Source organism: Rhinatrema bivittatum, chromosome 2, assembly GCF_901001135.1.
Source record: "Rhinatrema bivittatum chromosome 2, aRhiBiv1.1, whole genome shotgun sequence".
Lineage (NCBI taxonomy): Eukaryota > Metazoa > Chordata > Amphibia > Gymnophiona > Rhinatrematidae > Rhinatrema > Rhinatrema bivittatum.
In genome coordinates, this window is record NC_042616.1 from 350,672,056 (window position 1) to 350,698,075 (window position 26,020).

The following is a 26,020-nucleotide window of genomic DNA, read 5'->3' on the forward strand; positions in this document are numbered from 1 at the left end:
TTGTGCCTCACCTTTCCTTCCTTCTCTCTCCTCAAGCCTTGGGAAGTTGGCTGCCACCGCGTTTTCATGCCGCTCTCCCCGGCGTTCCCGGATCGGCAACGGCGTTCGCCATGATTTTCCTGAGGGCCTCCTAGGGTGCGCGCGTGCACGCCACCCATGTCTTTATCCACGTCATGGCGGGAACCTCGGGGGCGTCCCCTCCGAGTGACGTCAGCACATCCTGATATTTAGCCCGCCCTTCATTTGCTAACAAACCAAGTTAGCAAGGATTGGATTAGCTCTGGTCTAAGCTGCTCTGCCGCTTCCTAGCTGCCGCAGGAAGTTCTCTCCACCCTTCAGGGTAATTCTACTCTAACTTGGGTACCCGCTCCTCGGGGGCCCTTCTACTTTCTTTCAGGTGCCTATCCTGGGATATCAGGTACTCGCTCTTCGAGGGCCTGCTCTCCCTAACCTGGTGCCTGCCATTCTACAACTTCTGCCTGCCAGGACTGCCAAAGATACAGCTTCTGCTTCAGTGAGTACTAACCTTTCAGTCTATCTCACCTACAGCTTCACTGCTCTATATCCGGGACTTGTTCCTGTTCACCGCGCCGTCTCCACCAACTCTAGAGTGGGAAGGGTCCTCTCTTCCAAGGATTCCTGGACTACTACTGCTGGAGCTATCTTCCACTGCTGTCCGCTTCCCAGGCAGTGCCACCGTGCTGTACAATAAAAACAATCTCTCTGTGTTTGCGTGCAAAGATTCTAGCCTGGTACTGCAGTTCCTCATGGGGCTCCTCCCCGTGGGAGTGGCCATCACTGCAATACCCAAGAATCCACTCCAACACCTCATAACCATAACAACACACTATAATAAATAGAAGAGAACTGGTAAAAGGGTCCTTGGCACTTAGCTACTTGAAGATACAGTTATTGCAAGGTCAACATACTTTAAAGTCTGACAAAGTCCTATTAGCATCATGGGATATAGTTATGTTTGTTGACCTCATATCCAAGTGAATTAACGCAACCACTATTCTTTGCACAGGATATACATAATGAGCTGTTGGACTTAAATGGCTGTTAAGTCACCTGCTATCTAAAAGTGCCTCTAGTTTATAACCACGAAATATAATATATGAAAGTATTGGTAGTATACCAATTGCAAAATATTCTGTATGTACTGTATATTAGCAGAGGTAGGGCCAACTCAAGGGTAACACTACATTCTGCCATGAGGGAACTAGGGATCAATTCCTGGAACCAGCTTCTGCTCATCAGGTAAGGGGGGATGCTTAGCAGGCAGCATTCATAGCTCTTTGTATGTAAGATGACCGAGTACTCATTCAACAATTACATCTACAGACAGTATTTGTGCACTTTAAACTCTAAGTTCCAAATGGAGCCACATCTGGTTTTCTGCAAAAAAAACAACAACAAAAAACAAAACCCCACCACCATGATGACTGGATTAGAGAAGAAAAGGATAGACCTTAATCAGTAAAAATAATTCCTGATAAGTTCTGCCTTAGCTTAGGACCTACCTCTTCTCAGAAATAGTAGCTGGTGCAGGTTCTCATGGGATTACCAGATCAGATGTGGTGGAATACAGGACATATCATACCTTACCTAGCATTTCCACACTGGATATAAAATAAAAGCAGTATAAGCTGCCAGGACAGCAATAGCAATAGTAGGTCAAAGAGGAAATAATCATACATGTTAATGCCCCCTCCCCTTCTTTACAGGCTCTCCTGCTCTCGTACGATTAAAAAATCAGGGCAATTCCACATTATCAGTATGACAAGGGTGGGGGGGAGAAGAGTTAGCATCAATGTTTTCCTTTATTTCATAAGACCATAAGAAATTGCCATGCTGGGTCAGACCAAGCGTCCATCAAGGCCAGCATCCTGTTTCAAAGAGAGGCCAAACCAGGCCACAAGAACCTGACAAAGCAAATGTTGCTTACCTGATGTAACAGGTGTTCTCACAGGACAGCAGGATGTTAGTCCTCACAAATGGGTGACATCGAGGATGGAGCCCACCACGGAAAACTTCTGTCAAAGTTTAACAGAACTTTGACTGGCCCCTACTGGGCATGCCCAGCAGGGCACTGACCCTGCAGCCAGCAGGGGTCTCCCTTCAGTCTGATTTTCAAAGCTACAGGCAGTGCCTAAAAAAGTAAAAACTAAAACGAACCCAACACCGCGGGGTGGCGGGCGGGTTTCGTGAGGACTAACATCCTGCTGTCCTGTGAGAACACCTGTTACATCAGGTAAGCAACATTTGCTTTCTCACAGGACAAGCAGGATGGTAGTCCTCACAAATGGGTGAGTACCGAGCTGAGGATGTCCTGACCTGCACCAAATGTACCCAACGATGTGCAACAGGCACAACAACTGGGGTGGAATTTGGTAAAGGGCATCCGCACCCTACCGGGAAGGTGGAAGGGTGTTGGTACATCATGTTGGAAAAAGGTTACGCAAGACAGATTGGCCGAAGATGGAGTCCTGTCTTCCAGCTTTGTCCAAACAATAGTGGGCTGCAAAGGTATGGAGAGAACTCCAGGTTGCAGCTTTACAGATGTCAGGAAGCGGCACCGATCGAAGGTGTGCCACTGAAGTCGCCATGGCCCTCACAGAGTGTGCTTTTACACGGTCTTGAAAAGGAATGCCAGCTTGCTGATAGCAAAAAGAAATGCAGTCCGCCAACCAGGAGGAAAGAGCCTGCTTACCCACAGGTTGTCCTAACTTGTTAGGATGGAAGGAGACAAACAATTGAGTGCCCTTCCTGTGAGCAACTGTACGGTCTAGATAAAAAGCTAGAGCCCGTTTGCAGTCTAGGGTATGCAGAGTCTGTTCCCCGGAGTTGGAGTGGGGCCTGGGAAAAAAGATAGGTAGTATTATGGATTGATTGATATGAAACTCAGAAACTACCTTAGGTAAAAATTTAGGGTGAGTGCGGAGTACCGCCCTGTCTTGCAGGAGTTTAGTGTAAGGCGGATAGGTGACTAAGGCCTGTAACTCACTAACCCTGCGAGCTGAAGTGATAGCCAACAGGAATAATACTTTCCATGTGAGATACTTCAATTCACAGGAGTGCAGAGGTTCGAAAGGCGGTTTCATTAGACGACCAAGAACCAGATTAAGGTCCCAAGATGGGGCCGGAGGACGTAAGGGTGGCTTCAGATGGAGCAAGCCTTTAAGAAAGCGTGTTACCAGGGGTTGTACTGAAATAGGGACACCCTCTATACCTTTATGGAAAGCGGCTACCGCACTGACATGCATTCTAATGGAAGAGGTTTTAAGACCTGATTCCTATGTAAATTAAGATACGTTAGCCTCTTTTTATGTGCCTTAATGTAAACCGTTGTGACGGTCCCCACCAAACGACGGTATAGAAAAATGTTAAATAAATAAATAAAATAAATAAATGCCATAAATAGTCCAAGAACTTAGAGATTGGACAGGAAAGGGGATCAAGGGACTGAGAAGTGCACCATGATGTGTACCTTTTCCATTTATATGAATAGGATCTTTTGGTGGAGGGCTTTCGTGAAGCTATCAGGACACGAGAAACCGAATCTGAAAGGCTGAAGGACTAACCTTTCAACATCCATGCCGTCAGGGACAAGGCTTTGAGGTTGGGATGGAGGAGGCATCCGCCGTTTTGAGTGAGCAGATGCGGATCCGTTCCCAGAGGGATGTGCCTGCGGATGGAGAGATCCTGGAGTATGGGAAACCACACCTGGCGTGGCCAGTGGGGTGCTATCAGGATCATGGTTCCTCCGTCCTGGCGAAGCTTCACGAGAGTCCTTGACAGAAGAGGAAGTGGAGGGAATGCATAGAGCAGACCTGTCGTCCACTTGAGGGAGAAGGCATCCCTCGGCCGAGAGTGCTGGCTCCGAATGAGAGAGCAGTAATCGTCCACTTTGTGGTTCTGAGGGGACGCAAAGAGGTCTATGCGGGGAGAACCCCACTTGTGAAACAGAGAGGTCACTACCAGAGGATCGAGTGACCACTCGTGTGGTTGGAAGACACGGCTTAGCTGGTCTGCCAATACATTGTCTACTCCCGGCAGGTAAGTGGCCCTGAGGTACATGGAGTGGGAGAGGGCTTCTGCCCAAATCTGCGCAGCTTCCTGACACAGAAGGAAGGAACCTGTGCCTCCCTGCTTGTTTATGTACCACATGGCCACTTGGTTGTCCGTCTGGATTAAGATTATCTGATTCGATAGATGATCTTTGAAAGTTCTGAGCGCGTAGCGGATTGCTCGAAGTTCCAAGAAATTTATCTGGTGTTCGGCTTCCTCTGGTGACCATAACCCTTGGGTTTGGAAATCGTCCACATGGGCCCCCCAACCGATGTGGGAAGCATCGGTGGTTAGGATTACTTGTGGATCTGGTAGGAGAAAAGGTAAGCCCTGAAGGAGGTTGACTTGAGTCGTCCACCAGGTTAAAGACAGGCGTAGCGCTTGTGGAACTGTGACTATGGAGGACAGAGGCTGAAAAGCTTGAATCCATTGGTGTCGCAGAGTCCATTGTGTTACTCTCATGGCTAGTCGGGTCATGGGAGTGGCTTGAACCGAGGATGCCATGTGTCCTAGGAGAATGAGGAATTGGCGAGCCGTGGCAGTGTGTTGAGACTGGAGCTGGCGAGCTAGGGACATGAGAGTTTGGACCCGTTGAAGTGGAAGGTAGGCCTTTGCCTGTAAGGTGTCCAAGTCTGCCCCAATGAAGGATAAGGTTTGAGATGGGACTAAGCAAGATTTCTCGTAATTGACAAGAAACCCTAAGGAAAGGAGTGTGTGAATTGTCAATTTTAGGGAGGATTGAGCAATCTGAGGGGTAGAGGCCCTGATTAGCCAATCGTCCAGGTAGGGGTAGACGTGGACACCTTCCTTCCTGAGGAATGCTGCTACCACTACGAGACATTTGGTAAAGACTCGTGGAGCAGATGCCAGACCGAAAGGTAGTACCCGGTATTGATAATGGTCGCGGCCTACCAGAAAACGCAGATACTTGCGATGGGATGGTGTTATCACAATGTGGGTATAAGCGTCCTTGAGGTCGAGAGAGCACAGCCAATCCCCCTTGTTCAGCAGAGGGAGCAGCGCGCCCAGGGTTACCATCTTGAACTTTTTTTTTTGAAGGTACTTGTTGAGGGCCCGAAGGTCCAGAATGGGACGTAGCCCCCCTGATTTCTTTGGTATTAGGAAGTATCTGGAATAGAATCCTTTCCCTTGTTGACAGGGAGGGACGGGTTCTATAGCATTTGATTGTAGAAGAGTGGGAACAGGGAGGAGGCTTGTAGAAGAGTGGGAACAGGGAGGAGGCTGGCAACTACAGGCCGGTTAGCCTCACTTCGGTGGTGGGAAAAGTAATGGAGTCTCTGCTGAAAGAGAGAATAGTGAACTATCTACAGTCCGGAGAATTGATGGACCAGAGGCAACATGGATTCACCAGGGGAAGATCCTGTCAGACAAATCTGATTGACTTTTTTGACTGGGTAACCAAGGAATTGGACCAAGGAAGAGCGTTCGATGTCATATACTTGGATTTCAGCAAAGCTTTTGATACGGTTCCGCACAGGAGACTGGTGAATAAAACGAGAAGCTTGGGAGTGAGTGACAAGGTGGTGACCTGGATTGCAAATTGGTTGACGGACAGAAGACAATGTGTGATGGTAAACGGAACCTTCTCTGAAGAGAGAGCGGTTTTAAGTGGTGTACCGCAAGGATCGGTGTTGGGACAGGTCCTGTTCAATATCTTTGTGAGCGACATTGCGGACGGGATAGAAGGTAAGGTTTGTCTTTTTGCGGATGACACTAAGATCTGCAACAGAGTGGACACGCCGGAAGGAGTGGAGAGAATGAGACGGGATCTAAGGAAACTGGAAGAGTGGTCGAAGATATGGCAGCTGAGATTCAATGCCAAGAAGTGCAAAGTCATGCATATGGGGAGCGGAAATCCGAATGAACTGTATTCGATGGGGGGGGAAAGGCTGACGTGCACGGAGCAGGAGAGGGACCTTGGGGTGATAGTGTCTAATGATATGAAGTCTGCGAAACAATGCGACAAGGCGATAGCAAAAGCCAGAAGAATGCTGGGCTGCATAGAGAGAGGAATATCGAGTAAGAAAAGGGAAGTGATTATTCCCTTGTACAGGTCCTTGGTGAGGCCTCACCTGGAGTACTGTGTTCAGTTCTGGAGACCGTATCTACAAAAAGACAAAGACAAGATGGAAGCGGTACAGAGAAGGGCGACCAGGAAGGTGGAGGATCTTCATCGCATGACGTACGAGGAGAGATTGAAGAATCTAAATATGTACACCCTGGAGGAAAGGAGGAGCAGAGGTGATATGATACAGACTTTCAGATACTTGAAAGGTTTTAATGATCCAAAGGCAACGACAAACCTTTACCATAAGAAAAAAATCAGCAGAACCAGGGGTCACGATTTGAAGCTCCAGGGAGGAAGATTCAGAACCAATGTCAGGAAGTATTTCTTCACGGAGAGGGTGGTGGATGCCTGGAATGCCCTTCCGGAGGAAGTGGTGAAGACCAGAACTGTGAAGGACTTCAAAGGAGCGTGGGATAAACACTGTGGATCCATAAAGTCAAGAGGCCGCCAATGAAGAGTGGGTGACTCGCCAGAATGATGGCTACTGCCTGGAGACAATACCCTTAGTCAATAAACATACACATGGTTACTGTGACTCCAACCTCACTCTAAGATTCAACAGCAAGAGGAAATGTGGAAAAAAGGATTTGCACTCACAAAGACGGGAGTAGCTGGCTTGTTACGGCGGTTACTACCCCAAACCAAATATCCAAATTACTACCTCCACCTTCCTCTATTCCTGATGCCTTTCAACTAGCTTGATCACTCCATTCTTATACTTCACTTTCAATGCATATCCAGCATAGTTCTCTGCTTCAACAGCAGGGGAAAAGAAAAACTGTTACTTCACACATCCAGCAGAGCTCTCTGCTTAAACGGCAGGGGAGAAGAAAAAAGGGTTCGCACTCACAAAGCGGGGAGTAGCTGGCTTGTTACGGCGGTTACTACCCCAAACCAAATGTACCTGATACTTCACTCTCGACGCATATCCAGCATGGCTCTCTACTTCAACGGCATGGGAGAAAGACTGATACATCACGAATTTCCAGCATAGCTCTCTGCTTCAACGGCAGGGGAAAAGAAAAACTGATACTTCACGCATATCCAGCATAACTTCAACGGCAGGGGAGAAGAAAAAAGGATTCACACTCACAAAGCGGGGAGTAGCTGGCTTGTCACGGCAGTTACTACCCCAAACCAAATGTGCCTGATACTTCACTTTCGATGCATATCCAGCATAGCTCTCTGCTTCAACGGCAGGGGAGAAGAAAAAAACTGATACCTCACGCATATCCAGCATAGCTCCCTGCTTCAACGGCAGGGGAGAAGATAAACAACCAATAAGGGCTGTATAACATAATCTGGGTAAAAACAAATAAGCATGGGTGTAGCTTGCTTATTGCGGCGGTTACTACTCCTACTACCTCTAACTAATCAAGCTAGATATTTCACTTGGATGCAGCTCCTCCACCGCTCTCTACATTAATGGCGGGGGTGGAAGGGAATTAGAACCAAGAGTTAAGAGAAACAGATAAGTATGGGAGAAGAAATGAGGGAAGCTTGCTGGGCAGACTGGATGGGCCATTTGGTCTTCTTCTGCCGTCATTTCTATGTTTCTATGTTTCTATAAGAAGGGATACTTCTTGTTGTAATTGAGTCAAATGGCTGGTTAGACTCCATGCCTGACGGGGCGGGGAGTCTGGCGGGAGAGTTATGAAGTTGAGGTGGTAACCCTGTGCGATAATTGCTAGCACCCACTGATCTGAGGTGATCTGTTTCCAACGGTGTAAGAAGTGGTACAGTCGACCCCCCACAGGGATGTGTGGAAGAGGGATCTGGCATGTGCTCAGTACAGGGAAGTCAAAGGCCAAGGAGGTGGGGCTACAGTAGGTCTTTGCTTTCTTGGCTGGCGAGGCTGAGGCCTGTTGGAGGACCGTGCAGGACGAGCCCTAGCTGATGGAGGATAGTAGCGACGTGGTCGAAAGAACGACTTCTTAGAGTCCTTCTTTGGTGGTTGCTTGGAGGACACCTCAGGTGGGACAGATGAGAGTTGTTTCAACGTCTCATGGTGATCTTTTAACTCTGCCACAATCTGCTGAATTTGCTCTCCAAACAAATTGTCGCCTAAGCAGGGTAAATCAGCAAGACGATCCTGGACCTCTGGGCGAAGGTTGGAGGACTTTAACCAAGCCCAACGTCTGGCTGAGATGGCTGTGGCTGAAACCTTTGTGGAAGCATCGAATATGTCGTAGGCAGTTCTAATCTCGTGCTTCCCTGCCTCAAATCCTTTATGAAGAAGGGCTTGAAGCTGTGGCTGGTATTGGTCCGGCAACGTGTCAGCATAGTCTTGCATCTGCTTAAGGATGGCTCTGTTGTATTGAGTCATGTAAAGTTGATATGAAGCTATGAGTGAAATCAACATAGCTCCATGATACACTTTCCGTCCCTCACTATCCAGGAATTTATTGTCCTTGGTAGGTGGAGTGGAAGAGTGTGGCTTAAGACGCTTGGCCTTCTTCTGCGCGGACTCAACCACAACAGAGCGTTGATCCAGTTGAGGCTTTTGAAAACCTGGTGCTGACTGGACAAGATATGTGGAGTCAGCTTTCTTGTTAACTGGTGAAACAGATGAAGGAGATTCCCAGTTTTTCTTTAGCAGATCCAAAAACACCTGGTGAATAGGGATGGAAGCGATGATTTTTGGAGCATCCAGAAATTGAAGTAGTTCCATCATCTGGTGTCTGTCATCGGCCTCAGATTGTAACTGAAAAGGTACAACTTCTGACATCTCTTTCACAAAATTAATAAAAGAGAGATCCTCAGGAGGAGATCTTTTTCTACTCTCTGTAGGAGATGGTGGTGAAGGCAAATCTGTGTCAGAAGATGTATCATCATCATCACCCCAGGTATCGTAGGGATCATGTGGGGCTTGAAGCCCTGAAGGACCTGGCTGAGGCTCTGAAGGCATCGATTGAAATCTAGATGGAATCGGTGCTATAGGTGGAACTAGGAATGGCATCGAGGGCTTCGGCGCTGCCGATGGAATCGGTGCCGGTCGCGGAATCGATGGAGCCGAAGGATAAATCGGTGGAGATATACCAGAAGGCACCGATGGAACCACCCCGGAAGGGGGAATCCGGAACGGTGTTTCTCCTGCCGATGAGAATCCAGTCGGAGACGGTGGTGTTGTCGATGGTACTGGAATCACCGATGGAAGGGCCGTCATAAGTGCCTCCATGCGGCGCAGTAGCGGTGCTAGAGCTTGCACCAAAGGCTCAGTGGTCGGTTCCCTCCTCGGTGGCGAAGTCTGTGCCGGCGTCGGTGCCGGAGGCGGTACCGGAACCGGTGCCGGAGACGGTGCCGATGGAGGTTGTAACTTCTGCATCGCTTTCTCGATGGCCTCCTGGACCAGCCGGTCCAGTTCTGCCCGGAGACCAGGGGTAACAATACCCGGCTCGACGGGAGAGGAAGGCTGAGGCAGGGCCGGAGGGACCACCGTAACCGGTGGGATCACGGCCCCCACACCCCGAGAGGGTGAGGGTTTCCTCGGTGCCTGTGAACGAGACGTGGAGGGTGTCCGGTCTGATCGCGGCTTCTTAGTCGGTGGCTCGGCTTGAGCAGAGGTCGATGGCTCTGGATCCTCAAGAGGCCGAGACTTGTGCCGTCGATGGCAATGCTTTTCTTTCCGATCCCCTCGCCCATCCGGGGAAGGGACGGGAGTCGACGGCCGAGAAGTGATCAATGGCGGACGGTCACCGGAGGGTTGACGGTGATGGTGCAACTTCGACGGTGCCGGTTCCGATGACGTCGATGCTATCGATGGCGTTGGGGTGGGTGCATGGAAGAGGAGCCCCATCTTCTCCATCCTGGCTTTGCGACCTTTGGGTGTCATTAAGGCACATTTGGTGCAAGTCAGGACATCATGCTCACTACCCAAACACATAACACAAACCCTGTGGGGATCTGTGATTGACATAGTCCGGGTGCAATCCGGACAACGACGGAATCCCGTTGCCATGGCTGTAAGCCAAAATTTAGCCTGGGGATCGGTAAGTGCCAACAGGCCTCGAGGGCCAAAATCGATGGTAGTCGATGGAAAATGGCAAAAAACTTACCGGATTCCGTAAAGATGACAAAAATTTGTCGAAGGGAGACCCCTGAGGGGCAAATTTTCTTCAGAAATTAATTTCCAAATTCCTGTCAGGAACGTGGTAAGAGAGCTCCTTTCACCGCGTGGCAACTGCTGCGCGGAAAAAAGAAGACTGAAGGGAGACCCCTGCTGGCTGCAGGGTCAGTGCCTTGCTGGGCATGCCCAGTAGGGGCCAGTCAAAGTTCTGTTTAACTTTGACAGAAGTTTTCCGTGGTGGGCTCCATCCTCGATGTCACCCATTTGTGAGGACTACCATCCTGCTTGTCCTGTGAGAATTACCCAAACACTAAGAAAGTTAATTCATATTAAACCATGTATGTGACACATTCTCTATTTGTTTTAAATTGCCACTGGAAAATGAGAGAAGAAAGGAGGCAACAGGGAAGAAAGCAAAGAAAGGGGTAAGTAAAAGGGAGGAAAAAAGGAAGGACAGAAGCAGTAAATGAGAAAGTGTGTGTTATTAGCAAGGAAAGATGCAACAGTGAAATGGAAAAAAATAGGATGTGATGTAGACTGGACAAAGGAAAAGGAGGGAGAATAGCTGTCAGGTAATGAGAAATTACTATTTATCCCAGGACAAGCAGGATGCTAGTCCTCACATATGGGTGATGTCACTGACGGAGCCCTATTGCGGGAAAACTTCTGTCAAAGTTTCTAGAAACTTTTGACCGGCAGCCTGAGGCTACTGAGCATGCCCAGCATGCCATGATATTCTCTGCCACAGGGGTCTCACTCCAGTCTTCGTTTTTCCGCGCTGCCATTAGCATTGCGGTCATTGGAGCCCTGTGAGACTTCTCACAATTCTGACTGAAAAAGTCACTTTAAAATTTTCCATTTTCTCCCACATCGGGTCTCACTTCTTATTTGTTACCAGCCGGTGACAAAAATAATACTGAATTCTCATTTCTTGGAAAAAAAAATTTTCTCAGAGATTCTCATCGGCGGCCGTCGATGCCAACATGGCCTCCGGTTTCAAGAAATGTCCCTCTTGTAACCGGACCATGTCGGTGACAGATCCGCATCTCGAGTGCGTGATCTGCCTCGGAGAAAAGCATGACATATCGTCATGCTCTCAATGTCAGGAAATGACCCCAAAGGCTCGAAAACTTCGACGAGAAAAAATGGCCAGTATTTTTCAATTACAACTGATTTCATCGCCATCTACGTCGACAAAGTCCTCCCCAGTAGGAGGGACTAAAAAACTCCTGATAAACAAAAGCCACATCGAAGGATCCAGAGACGCTACTTCACTGACCCCGTCCATGTCATCGACAAGGTCAGTGACAGAGCCCAGAATAAAGTATAAGCATCGTCATAGTCGACCCTCGGAATCCCCATCGATTCCGTCCTCGACACAACCGTCCACAAAGCACCAAAAGTCCTCCAATGCTGTGCCGACCTCGGTAGCTACTACGCCGTCATCGACATCAGCATCGTTACCAGCATTCACCGCTCCGGACTTAACAGTCCTCATACAGAAGATAGTGATGGACGCTTTGCAGAAACAACTTCTGGTGCATGTGCCGATGCCGGCGGTCTCGCCAGTGATGCAGATGCCATCATCGATGCTGGCACTTACGCCGATGCCGACGTCATCGTCGATGCCGGCGGGAGTGCCGATGTCAGCACCATCATATCAGTGGTTACCTCAACACACGTTATCGGGTCTGTACCGCCTATAACATCGAGGGATCCATCTGTTTCGATGCCACTAAAGCCCTCGATGCCTACATCTGTGGTGCCTCCATCTTTATCGATGCCTGCTTCTATGGGAAATATTCCATCGATGCCAAGTTTTTCGATGTCATCGATGCCGCACTTGTCGATTCCTATTTCACAGTTTTCCTTTCAGACATCGACGATTCCACTGACATCACAGACAATGTCCATTTATACCACGGCGCCTACCATACCGCCACATCAAAAATCGAAGACATCGAAGTTTAAGTCATCTGTTAAACAAAAATCATCGATGACTCAACAACTTAAGCTTCCAACTTCAGAGGAAAGGGCATTACATGATATCTTAACCAAAAGATATCAGGATTTACTATCCTCCTTGCCATCTGGTCCAGAAGAACAGCAAGTTGAGGATCTTTCACAGGAAGAACCCATCCCAGGACCCTCTGGCATCGTTCCTCCTCCCAAGGTTATGCCTCCTCACCAGATGCCTCAGTATGACACTTGGTCTGACACTGACTCAGATCCCTCCTCAGAGGACTTCATGTCAGACCCATCTCCACCTCCTGCTGCAAAACAATCACCTCCAGAGGACCTTTCCTTTCCACTTTTTGTCCAGGAAATGGCTGATTCTATTCCTTTCCAGATACATACAGAGCAAGATGTAAGACAACAGACTCTGGAGGTGCTCCAATTCGTTGATCCTCCGAAGCATACTATGGCTATTCCAGTTCACGAGATCCTTCTCCAACTGCAACAATGACTTTGGGAACACCCATGTTCCATTCCTGCAGTCAATAAAAGGATAGAATCAACTTATCTTGTACAACCCACCTCTGAGTATCAAAAAACTCAGCTACCCCACCACTCTTGTGGTAGTAGAATCGGCACAGAAGAAATCCAGAAGGACAAGAACCCATTCCTCCATTCCTCCTGGAAAGGATAATAGATTTCTGGACCAACTGGGCCGAAAAGTCTTCCAAGGGTCAATGCTGAATTCTAAGATATCAGCATATCATTTATACATGACCCAGTACCAGAGGAACCTCTGGAAACAGATGGAGGAGTTTGTGCCATCATTACCCACACAGCATCAGGAGGCTGCACAATCAATTATTAATAAAGGCTTAGATGCGGGGAAGCATGAAGTTAGAGTGGCCTATGTTAGCTATGACACAGCTTCACGAGTTGCTGCATCTGGTATCGCTGCAAGACGCTGGGCCTGGCTTAAGGCCTCTGATTTACGCCCAGAAGTGCAGGACAAACTTGTTGATTTACCCTGCCTTGGTGATAATTTATTTGGATCAAAAGTGCAGGATGCAATTTCCCAGTTACGAGATCACACGGAAACGTTACATCAATTATCCTCACTGCCCCAAGACTTTGCTACGCATGCCACCAGACGACCTCCACGTAGAGAGGCCAGACGTCCTTTCTACAGGCAACGCAAATACTATCCCCCCCGCATCTAGGCCAAGACAGCCTAGGTCTCAACAGAGATCTCAGCAAAGACAACAAAGAGCAGCAAGGGCACCACCAGCTCCACAAACTGGCCCTGCTACTGGTTTTTGAAAGTGTACCCAGAGAACAAAACCTCTATATCAATCCTTACTCAGAAATTCCAGTAGGAGGCAGAGTGTCCAAATTTTATATCAATTGGACAACAATAACATCGGACCAGTGGGTCCTCTCCATAATACACTGAGGATACCAACTCAATTTCGTTTCAATCCCTGCAGATGTTCCACCAAAAAACTTTCACCTCAGCGAAGATCATATTCTTCAACTTCAAATAGAATTATCCACCCTTCTGAGAACCAGAGCCATAGAACGAGTGCCCCAGACTCAGAAAGGCAGAGGTTTCTATTCCCGGTATTTCCTCATTCCAAAGAAAACCGGAGGCCTTCGTCCTATCTTAGACCTCAGAAATCTCAACAAATTTCTAAAGAAGGAAAAGTTCAGGATGGTATCCCTAGGAACCATGCTTCCACTTCTTCAAAAAGAGGATTGGCTTTGTTCTCTGGATCTCCAAGATGCTTATGCTCACATTCCAATTTTTCCTCCTCATCGCAAGTATCTGCGCTTCATAGTAGGTCACCAACATTTCCAATACAGAGTTTTACCATTCGGCCTGGCCTCTGCTCCCAGAGTGTTCACCAAATGTCTAGCAGTAATATCAGCACACTTGCACAAACAAGGTGTTCATGTTTTTCCATATCTAGACAACTGGCTCATCAGAAGTCAATCTCAAGAAGGAGTTCTAACCTCTTTGAATCACACAATTACTCTCCTTCACAACATGGGATTTCTCATCAATTATCAAAAGTCCCATCTTACTCCATCCCATCTCCTTCAATTCATAGGAGCGGAATTAAACACCATTCTCGCAAAAGCTTTTCTTCCCGAAGATCGAGCAGAAACACTTTCTCGGTTGGCAAACTTCATTTATTCAAAGGAAACGGCCACAGCTCATCAGCTTCTAACATTATTAGGCCACATGGCCTCCACAGTTCATGTTACTCCTCTGACACGGCTAGCCATGAGGATAACTCAATGGACTTTAAAATCTCAATGGATCCAAACCATTCAACTACTTCATTCTCCAATCCAAGTCATGCACCAACTACGCTCATCTCTGCTCTGGTGGGTGAACAAGGATAATTTGCGCAAGGGCCAAACTTTCCAGCAACCAGTCCAACAAATAACTTTAACTACAGATGCATCCACCTTGGGTTGGGGAGCTCACATAGACAATCTCCAAACCCAAGGGACTTGGACAAAACTCGAAGCAACATTTCAAATCAATTTCCTGGAACTTCGAGCTATACGTTATGCACTGCATGCATTCAAGGACTGCCTTTCACACAAAACTGTTCTTATCCAAACGGACAATACAGTAGCCATGTGGTACATCAACAAACAGGGAAGTACGGGCTCGTATCTCCTTTGTCAAGAAGCTGCACAGATTTGGGGATGGGCCCTGACACACTCAATGTTCCTCCGGGCCACTTATCTGGCAGGCATACACAATGTAGTGGCGGACCGACTCAGCCGTCAATTTCAACCACACGAATGGTCCCTGGATCCCTCAGTAGCAACCAGGATCTTTCAACGTTGGGGACAACCAACAATAGATCTCTTTGCGTCACATCTGAATCACAAAGTGGACAACTACTGTTCTCTACACAAACAAAAGTACGAGCCAGCCAGGGACGCATTTGCTCGCCCTTGGAACTCAGGCCTACTTTACGCGTATCCTCCGATACCGCTCATAACCAAAACTCTAGTGAAGCTACAACAGGACAAGGGGTCCATGATACTCATAGCTCCATATTGGCCTCGACAAATCTGGTTTCCCACACTTCTAGACCTCTCAGTCAGGGATCCCATTCGCCTGGGAGCAGCTCCCACTCTCATAACTCAGGATCAGGGTCGGTTGCGCCATCCCAACCTTCAATCCCTATCCCTGACAGCATGGATGTTGAAAGCTTGATTTTACAACCACTCAATCTTTCAACCAATGTCTCTCAAGTGCTTCTGGCTTCACGTAAACCTTCCACACGAAAGAACTATTCTTCCAAATGGAAAAGATTTACTTTGTGGTGCAGGCAAAACAATATTGATCCTTTCACTTGCCCCAATACTTCTCTTCTAGACTACTTATACCTTCTTTCAGACTCTGGTCTACAGACTTCATCTGTAAGAGTACATTTAAGTGCAATCTCAGCTTACCATAACAAGGTTGGAGATGCACCCATATCCACGCAACCTCTCGTCAGTAGGTTTATGAGAGGTTTAACTCAGCTTAAATCACCAATTCGGCCTCCAGTAACAGAATGGGATCTGAATTTGGTACTAACAAGACTCATGCATTCTCCTTTCGAACCCATAGATTCCTGTGATTTTAAATTCCTCACATGGAAGACTATCTTCCTCATAGCCATTACATCAGCTAGGAGGGTCAGTAAGTTACAAGCACTTGTCACATACGAACCCTACACAAAATTCCTACATGATAGAGTGGTTCTCCGTACACATCCAAAATTCCTTCCCAAAGTAGTTACGGAATTCTACTTGAACCAATCCATAGTTTTACCCACATTCTTCCCAAGGCCCCATTCTCACCGTGGAGAACAGGCTTTACATACCTTGGACTGTAAACGTGCTCTATCCTTTTATTTAAACCGCACTGCAGTTCACAGGAAATCCAATCAACTTTTTGTTTCTTATGATCCAAACAAACCAGGTAAAGCAGTGGGTAAGCATACTCTACCCAATTGGCTAGCAGATTGCATACAGTTTTGCTATGAAAAAGCAGGCCTTCCTCTCCAAGGGCGAGTAAAGGCACATTCGGTAAGAGCAATGTCAACTTCAGTAGCACACTATCGTTCAGTGCCAATCCTTGACATATGTAAAGCAGCAACATGGAGTTCTCTTCACACCTTTGCACCTCATTACTGTTTGGACAAACAAGGATGACAAGATTCAGCCTATGGACAATCTGTCTTAAAGAACTTGTTTCCAGTTTAAACCCAACTCCTTCTACAACCAACCTGTTGTGATCTTCGGCTGACTCATTTCAACAGCAATACTCCACTGTTGCCTCAATACAAAATGACTCAGCCTCTAGCTTGCTAATCACCCATATGTGAGGACTAGCATCCTGCTTGTCCTGGGGTAAAGCAAAATTGCTTACCTTGTAATAGGTGTTATCCCAGGACAGCAGGATGTAGTCCTCACGAAACCCACCCGCCACCCCACAGAGTTGGGTCTCAGATTTTTTCTTATTCTATTTTTGCTAAAGCTTATTGCTACATACAAGACTGGAGTGAGATCCCTGTGGCAGAGAATATCATGGCATGATGGGCATGCTCAGTAGCCTCAGGCTGCCAGTCAAAAGTTTCTAGAAACTTTGACAAAGGTTTTCCCGCAATAGGGCTCTGTCAGTGACGTCACCCATATGTGAGGACTACATCCTACTGTCCTGGGATAACACCTATTACAAGGTAAGCAATTTTGCTTTATCTGATAATTTCCTTTTCTTTAGGACAGACAGAAGAATCCAGAACCAATGGGTTATGCACCTCTACCAGCAGATGGAGACGGAGCAAAGCTGACATTACAGTAGATATACTGGTATATCCCTGCAGTGACATCAGCCTGCCAGTATTTTCTACAAAAGCCAACTGTGGACAGACTAACAAAACTTGATTAATAACAGATAACCATTCCAGTACTCAGCCAACAGGAAACACTGAGCTTAGGAAAAGAATATATTAACACTAGTCTATGGACTGGATTAGCACTTAACAGTAACCCCTAGAAACATGTACTCACACAGGAGGACCATAGCACAATCAGTTGGCAGCCAAGGGCGGGAAGCTGGATTGATCTGTCTGTCCTAAAGGAAAGGAAATTATCAGGTAAGTAGTAATTTCTTATTTCTTACGTGTCCAGATGAATCCAGAACCAGTGGGATGTACCCAAGCTACTCTCAAATAGCTGCCCACAGTTCAGTCAAAACCGCACATGCAAAGGCTGCATCCTCCTGGGCCTGCACATCCAGATGATACTATCTGGAAAAAAGTATGTACGGAGGACAATGTTGCAGCTCGGCATATGTCGATGGGAGACAACAATCTAACTTCGCCTATGTCACTGCCTAAGCTCTAGTGGAATGAGCCCTAATCTGACTAGCATCCACATACGTGGCCGTGACTACTTCCTTAATCCAGTGATCTATTGTTGCCTGTGAAGCCAGCTCGCCCTGTTTACTTCCATTATGGAGGACAAACAGGTGATCCGTTTTCCTGAGAGGTTTAGAAACCTCCAGATATCTCACGATATGTCTCTTAACATCCAAGGGTCACAACAGGCGATATTCTTCCGCATCTCTCTACCTTTCCAGAGATGGCAGGCAAATGGACTGATTCAAGTGAATTCCAAGATCACCTTGGCAAAAAGGAAGGAACAGTACACTGCTATATCACCTCTGGAGTCACTCGAAGGAATGGATCCTGGCAAGACAAAGCCTGCAGCTCGGGTATTCTACATGCAGAACAAATCGCCACAAGAAACACAGTTTTCAAGGTTAGTAACCGCAAGGAAAGGTTATGCATTGGTCGAAATGTAGTGCCCGCTAAGAAATCCCAAACCAGATTAAGACTCCACACGGGCACCAGTAACCGCAAGGGAGGATGATGTTTCACTCCTTTCAAGAAAAGGGCCACATCTGGATGAGCCGATGAGGATCCACCATTCACTTGACCCATGAAACAGGCAAGAACCACTATCTGCACCTTTAAGGAATTAAGGGCCAACCGTTTATTCAACCCATCCTGCAAAAATTCCAAAATGAACAGGATCTTAACCGAACAAGGAAGAACCCGTCGATTTTCATAACAAGCCTCAAACCTTCACCAAACCCACACAAAGGCTAAGGAAGTGGAGAACTTTCTCGCTCGTAGCAAGGTGGCAATTACTGCAGAAGAATAAATATCCACACTTCAGCAAGCGAGCAAGGGCCATACTGTCAGACAAAATTGAGTTGGATCATCATGAAGAACAGGCCCCTGGTGCAGCATATCCTTGTGCGCTGGAAGCTGGAGGGAAGAGAACGCCTGGAGCCTTTGCATATCTGCATACCATGATCTCCTGGGCCAAAATGGTGCCACCAGAAGCACCATCCCCCTGTGACTCTTGATCTTCCGAATCGCCCTGCCCAGCATGGGCGGGGGAAATCATACAGCAGCTCACCCTCCGGACACTCCTGCAGGAGGGCATCGATGCCCAAGAGCTTCTGATCTTTCCTGCAACTGAATAAACATGGAACTTTTGCAGTGTGAAAAGTCGCTAGTAGATCCAGAAAGCATGCCAACTGGACTGCACGGACTTCCAGTCAATTGATACTCCAGAGACACTCTCTGCACTCTGACGCCCTTGCGCTGTCAGCTCCGGACAGTGAGCTCCCTAGCCTTGGAGGCTCCCATCTGTCATGAGCACTAGTCAGTCTGGTGAGCCTAGGGAAACCCCCTTTTTCCTCAGATAATCTGCTTTATACCATCACCACAGGTGTGTGCAGACCACAATTGGCAGATGAAGCTGAATCAAACAGACCTGAGATTGTGGGCTCCAACGAGACAGCAGAGTGCACTGAAGAGGACACAAATGCACCCTCACCCACGGTACAATTTCCAGGGTCACCGCCAATCAATTCAAGCACCTGAATACAGGAACACACTATCAGGCATATTGTGTTCATCAATAAACACATCTGCGTCATCAACATCTGAATACGACCCTCCAGCAGGAATGCCCTGCCCTGTGTTGTGTCAAACCAGTACCAAGAGATCCTAACGACTGGGAAGGCTGCTCTTGCCAGGTTCACTATGCTCAACCAAGTTCAGGCTCTCTTCCAGAATCTTGTAGAAAAAGGTACTCGCCACGGAAGCCAAACCAAAAGGTAGTGCACAAAAGCGTGAAGCATAGAATCATTAATGCCCTAGCCAGATGGGGATATGCAGGGTACGCCTCAGACAATACCAAAGACGTCAGAACTCAGATTCATCAATCTCCTGAAAGATAAGTAAACAAGAACGAGCCACCAGGGAACAACAAGAAGTAATCTGCAAGTCATTGCCAATGCTTGCCAAAGGATGGTCTCAAACCTTTCATTGTGTGTATCCTTGAAGGCCACTCCTCCCTCTATGGGAATAGCAGTTCGCTTGGTGACAGCACCCACAAGTGCATCCTCCTTTAGAAGGTGTAACTGCTCTCTCTCAGCTGGCTCCAGGGGATACAGTGCTTTCAAGACTCGTTCCCCTTTAAAATTCGCTTCAGAGGCACCCAGTCAAGATCAATCAATTCTGGAATGGCCTCTATTACAGGGAAAAAACAATGAGACGTCATGCAAAGAAGACAAAATGGGATTCTTTCATAGCTCAGCCGGGGTTCTCAGCACCCGGCACTTTCAATACTTCAACACACCGACACCCAGAGCTGGCAATTCATCCCTGTGAAGAAATTCAATACCATTCTATATGACTCCAAACCCGGTGGAATATCCCTAATCTCCAGGGAGCAGGGATGCACGTCATCATCTGTGTCATCATGACAATGCCCCATAGCAGGGCAAGACGCACCCCGGCACCTGCCCGCTCTGCCAACCTTGCGGGATCTCGCAGCTGCGATCCTGGACTGTCAACCTTGGTCAGCTTCACCTTTTGTGTGAAAGGATCCATGGCAAAGGCAGGGGGAATGATGGTCTAGCACCCACTGAGTCTTCCTCCCCTGCTGATGATGCAGTTAGAGGGAACTCAAAACCAGGCGAACCTCTGACACATCCCACTGGAGAACTCCCTCTGAGCATCTAGTCAGTGCTGACACAATTTAGAAGGTACACCAGGGTGCAATGCCCTAAAATGGCAAGCAACACACACTGTAAGGCACCCAGGCTTCTTTATTACCGGCATCCACTATCAACAAGATCTACTGCGTCTGAAAACAGAGTGTCCAACTGTGTGTCCATCTAAAATAAGGACGCCCAAGAAAAAGGAACTTCTATCCCAGGACTCCCAACTTGGACGTCCAAAAATTGGATGTGCAAGCCTGGAAGTACAAACCTGAACGCCAAAAAAAGATCCTTTACATCCAAGTACGCAGCCCAGGCGGATGCCCCACCTGGATGCGCAGGTGCGAACCGACTAGAGGCCCAACACGGGAAACACTGCCGCGGCTTACCATGTGGCAGCAAAGAAAATTCTGAGAACGGGCCTAGCCTAAAAAAGCCACTCAACCCGCCAGACTGCCGCAATCCCCAAACCCTCCAAGGAGGCAGGAAATAAGCTGGATCAGCATGCCGAGGATTTGGAGTCTGGAAGGGGAGGGGGAGAGGGGTCCTTAAACTCTCTACCCCCCTTACTCTCCTTTTTTTTTTTTTTTTTTTTTTACAACTCCTTACCTGAGAAGAGCTCTGGTCTTCGGCTCCGGGGAAAGAAGGCAAATGCCTTCACTGCTGGGCACAGTTCCTGCAACCGCTACCCTTTCAGCTGGATCTCCCATCTGCTAAGTCTATGGCAGGAACCAGCTACCGGACCAAGGCACTCAACTGCTAGCCTTTCAGCTGGAACTCACATCAGCTAAGTCCACCCCAGGAACCAGCTGCCAGAGCAAAGCACTCAACTGGGGGAAGGATTGAATGGATATCACCCCAGGAGAAACTTGACTGAGAGAGGGACCTTCTGGTATCACCTCAGGAGAGCAGTGCGTATAGTCTCCTTAATCTCCTTTTCTTTCTCCTTTTTTTTTTTAAAGCAATCCCCCAGTAGGGAGATGCACGTCCACCATCTGCTGGAGAAGGAGAATAATGGCGGACTGATGTCACTGCAGGGATATAGATACTGTGATGTCAGCTCTGCTCCGTCTCCATCTGCTGGTAGAGGTGCATAAACCACTGGCTTTGGAGTCATCTGTCTGGACGCTAAGAAAGGGAAGGATAGCAGCTAGATGTAGGAAAGAGAGATGCAGATGGGAGATTAATGACAGGACAAGGAAACTAAAAGAATAGGAAAACAAAAGATCATAACATAAGACATGCCCATACTGGTTCAAACCAAGAGTCAATCAAGCCCAGCATCTGTTTCCAACAGTGGCCAATCCAAGTCACAAGTACTTAGCAAGTACCCAAACATTACACAGATTCCAAGCTACTATTCCTTATTGATTAATAGCAGTTTATGGACTTCTCTTCTAGGAACTTATCCAAATCTTTTTAAACCCAGTTACACTAACTGCCGTAACCACATCCTCTGGCAATGAATTCCAGAGCTTAATTATGAGTTGAGTAAAAAATAATTTTCTCTGATTTGTTTTAAATTAGCTACTTGCTAACTTCATGGAGTGCCCCCTAGTTCTTTTACTGTATGAGAGAGTAAATAACTGATTTACATTTACCTCCTCAAGTCCATTCATGATTTGTAGACTATCATATCCCCCCTCAGCTGTCTCTTCTCCAAGCTGAACAGCCCTAACCTCTTTAGCCTTTCCTCATAGGGGAGTCATTCCATCCCCTTTATCATTTTGGTCACCCTTCTTTGTACTTTCTCCAGTGCAACTCTTATCTTTTTTGAGATTTGGTGACCAGAATTGCACACAGTATTCAAGGTGTGGTCTCACCATGGAGCAATACAGAGGCATTATGACATGTTATATGATTGCTTATAAGTTCTATCTGGAAAGGCTAACACTTCAATAATGAAAATGCTCCAAGAAAATTTGTTTTTTCTTAGTTTTATATTTTTTGCACATTTTTATTTAGTGCATTTTAAAAATTCACTTTGAAACAGACATCCATGCACGGAGTTATTATTACCTTTAACAGAAGCTTTGGGATAGCTTGCATGAGGCTTGCTGGGAAGACTAGATGGACCATTTTGTCTTATTTGCCTCTTTCACTATGTTAGTATGTTAATATATATACATCCAGTCTAAATATTATTGTATTTGAAATTAATTTAATATTGGACATTGATAATTTTTTCACTAGTGTGTCTATTTTATTGAAGGATAATCCTGGAAGGACTAAGGAACCAAGTTTGCTTTATTCTGCTTAGTATAATTGATTCAATTTTTATACAGCACAGATTTGCGTTAGGTACTTTTTCTATAAGGATGAGACTGGGATTCACATGTATAATATGAAATGGACACAATTTAACTCATTCTTTTTCAAGTGCTTTCAATCCTCTGAAAATATTTAAAGTAGACTTTGTGTAGCATATTTTTCAACAATTTTTAGGCGTTTGTTTACAAAGTAAGCAAAAGAACATCTGATGGGAAGACCATTTCTGCCCATTTGTCCGTAATCTTGTATTTGCAGACAAACCAGTATACAGAATAAGATAAAATTTGACATTTGATTTGCAGGCCCATGCAATATCATTGCATAAAAAATGTGCATCCAAACTGGGCACACATTTTTTGAACACGTGCACATCCACCTCTCCTGGGCGCTCGATACAATAAGCAAATGAGCTGCTGCACATCAACGTAATGAGTAATTTGTGCATCCCTAACACTCTGCATTGGGCACCCAGGAGACGTGGCGATGCACTCGCAACAGCCTAGCCCAGGGGTCGGGAACCCATGGCTCGCGAGCCAGATATGGCTCTTTTGAGGGTTGCATCTGGCTCGCAGACAGTCGCCACACTTTCCCGCTGACCCAGCTGCTCTCCAGTCCTCCTCCGCCCGGGCTTAAAATGCTGTCAGCCCGGGCGGAACGCGGCAGAACAGCTGGAGTCAGCGGCACTGCCGTGCTCTCTTCGCCCCCCCCCCCCTTCGCGGCCCGGAAGAGGAAGTGAAGAGTATCGGGTGCCTGCGCGGCAAGAAGAGGCCACGCTAGTGCGCTCAGCATCGGCCCGAAGAAAAGAAGACTGCAGCGCGGCTCGGAGGAAAATGAAGAGGTTCAGCCGCGGCCGATGGGACTCCGCCTCCGCGAGGGCTGAAAATGAAGAGGTTAGCGTTGGGAGGAGGCTGCTGCTGCTGCTGCTGCCGTGAGTTCCCGGGGTGGGGGAGAGAGTGAATGAGCGAGCAAACACATCTCTCCCCCACCCCGGGAACTCGCGGCAGCAGCAGCCTCCTCCCAACGCTAACCTCTTCATTTTCAGCCCTCGCGGAGCCGGAGTCCCATCGGCCGCGGCTGAACCTCTTCATTTTCCTCCGATCCGCGCTGCAGTCTTCTTTTCTTCGGGCCAATGCCGAGCGCACTAGCGTGGCCTCTTCTTGCCGCGCAGGTACCCGATACTCTCCTCTTCCGGGCCGCGGGGGTGGGGGGGCCTGTGTGTGTGTGTGTGAGTGAGAGATTTCATGTATGTGAATGATTGAGAGCCTGTACATGTGAAAGAGAGTATGTCTGTGATTGAGAGCCTGCCTGTGAGAGAGAGAGAGAGAGCATGAATGTAAGTTTACCATTGGGAACCTGTATGTGTAAGTTTGTGATTGAAAACCTGTTTGTGTGAAAGAGTATGTGTGTATGATTGAGATCCTTTGTGTGTGAGAGAAATCATGTGTATGTATGATTAAGAGCCTGTGTGTATAAGTAAGAGAGAGATCATGTGTGTCTGTGTGTGATTGAGAGCTGGTTTAGGTGATGGAGTATGTGATTGAGAGCCTGTGTTTAAATGAGAGAGAGACCATGTGTGTCTGTGTGTGATTGAGAGCTGATTTAGGTGAGGGAGCATGTGAGTATGTGATTGACAGCCTGTGTGTAAATGAGAGAAAGAGAGGACATGTTTGTAAGCATGTGAATGAGTCTGTGTGTGAGAGAAAAAGACAGCATGTATTTATGTGATTGAAAGCCTGTGTGTGTGTAAGCGTGAAAAGATAGACAGCATGTGTGTAAATGTGTAATTAAGAGCCTATATAAGTGAGTGAGAAAAAACGTGTATATGTGAGTACTGAGAGCATGTGTGTATAGGTGTGTCATTGAGAGCCAGTGTGAGAGAGAGCGCTGGTATGTGACTGAGAGAGGAGAAAGTTCCAAGCAAACCACCCCACCTCCTGCTAATTCAGAACAATCTCAGGACACCTGGATATCAAACGTTCCCAGGTATGCAGAGCAAAAAAATGTTTGTATCCTTATTATTTTTCATTACTGGGTCTTTGTGTCTGCTATTTTGAAATATTTTGTTGGTATCTGGAAATGTTTTATATGTGTTTTTAATTATTGGATATTCCACTCATTAGCTGTTTCGAAATATGTTCTTTTTGTTAGTACAGTTTTACTGCTGATGATTTTATATTTCTTGATTTGTTTTATAAGGATGGGTGATGTTTCTTTTTTCCTTTGTTACACTGCATACAGAGACTCTGGCTTGTTGCAGTTTCCAATTCATTTTTTTCTGTATGCTTCTTGTTATGCGTTTTGGTCTCTTTATTCTATGTTAGGTGAGGGACAGCACGTGATTCAGGTGAGGTTTTCTGCTGGCGTGTAGTTTCTGTGTAGGACTCTATAGCAGCCTGACTTGGTCCGTTTTCCTAATAGGAGATGTATTGGTGTCTTAAGGCCTGGTGTAATATTTTCAGAGACTTATTGTACTTTAAAAGTGTGATCTTACATAAAATGCACACATTTACTTATATTTAGTTTTAAACATATTGTATGGCTCTCATGGAATTACATTTTAAAATATGTGGCGTTTATGGCTCTCTCAGCCAAAAAGGTTCCTGACCCCTGGCCTAGCCAGAGCTCCTGCCCCACCTCCAGCAGGACTGTTCCCAATTGGTCCTTTTCACTGACACTTATTAGTGAAAGGAGGAACCCCTTTTCAGGACAGCCTTCTGAAAGGGGATTGGTTTTTTCACTGACATGTGACAGTGAATGGACCAATCAGCAGTAAGTGAAGGAGTAAATCAATTAATATTAAGTGCCCGACAAGTAATACCAATTTATTTTCTCCTTCACTTACTGCTGGAAGGGATTCCAATTGCACCAGACCTTGGGGATGCTGCTTTCTGTGGTTCCCCCAATGAGAGAAAGCAGGATTTCTTTTTTTTTTTTTTATGTTGAGTCCCTTTAGTGCGGCATGTTTCTGCTTTCTGTGGTTCCTTCTACTTAGTTCACAACGATACTATAGGAGGAATCACAGAAAGCAGAAGTTTTTGTTTTTCTGGTGAATCCTTGAGTGCGGCATGCTCTCAAGGACTCACCGTTAAATTTGCTGTTTTAAAATGGGTGCCTTGGTCACACAGCAATTTTTGGCATGGCAGGGTAATAGCATGTGATGAGCGCTATTAGCTATGTGCTCGATTAGACACGCTAATCCCCGTATTACATTGGGGGTTATTTTAGCATGTCCAATAGAATGTTACCTGGTGCGCTAGCCTGAGTGCACTATATTGCACTGGCCTGTTGGGAAGATAGTATAGCCAAATCTAATAGTTTAAAAGATTTTTTTGGTTAGGGGAGGAGGAAGAGGGAGAAGGTATTTCATCCTTATGTTCCAGACAACATTAATGTGCCTTACCTGCTTGATCCAAGAACTAAACAGGTTTTACACACACTAAACTGTTTTTGTGAATATAAAACTTATTAC

At 46.8% G+C, this 26,020-nt stretch overlaps 1 protein-coding gene across 3 annotated transcripts in view; it reads right to left on the reverse strand.

Annotated features, from left to right (window-relative positions):
- The window catches only part of RECK (reversion inducing cysteine rich protein with kazal motifs), a 631,029-nt gene that overhangs the window by 117,055 nt on the left and 487,954 nt on the right, over positions 1–26,020 (reverse strand). The window lies entirely within an intron of this gene.